Consider the following 670-nt stretch of genomic DNA (forward strand, 5'->3'; position numbering starts at 1 on the left):
TCCCAACCCCCCCACCCCTCTCTCTCTCTCTCTCTGCATCACAGTCTCTCTCTCTCTCTCCCTCTCTCAATGCATCACTCCCTCTCTCTCTCTCTCTCTCTCTCTCTCTCTCTCTCTCTCTCTCTCTCTCTCTCTCTCTCTCTCTCTCTCTCTCTGCATCACAATCTCTCCACATCCTAGTTTGTATGCAAGGAGACCGGAGGAGCGTACTTGCCTTTGCCATGCATGGCCCTGCATGGTGAAGATAGGAAATCACTTGGCATCACAAGCTCCTATACTGCAGCCTTCTGAGGAGTGTTTAACCACTGGTTCTCTCTGCACACTATTGAGGTGGAAAACCATGTCTCATACTCATTTCAGTGTTCAGTGTTTTTCAACACATTCATTGCAATAGATTTAATTTGGTTTGATTAAGAAAAACACGTAGAGACACCTAAACTTCTTGTGATCGGGTTAAAACGTTTGCAAATCTCATTTTGATAACATTGGGAGGGGGGACGTGGAAGCACCTATGAAACCAGGTCTACTTTCTGTACCTGAATGTGAGCCCACTTAGGGGCTGTGAGTTGATCCTCAGGCTCCCTGTGAGCTCTTTATAGCACCAGACCATTGATTCTGTAATTATTCACTCTAATTAAAATGCATTTTAGGCTTCCATTGGCTTACAAGG

Source organism: Pollachius pollachius (genome assembly GCF_949987615.1).
Source record: "Pollachius pollachius genome assembly, chromosome: 1".
NCBI lineage: Eukaryota > Metazoa > Chordata > Actinopteri > Gadiformes > Gadidae > Pollachius > Pollachius pollachius.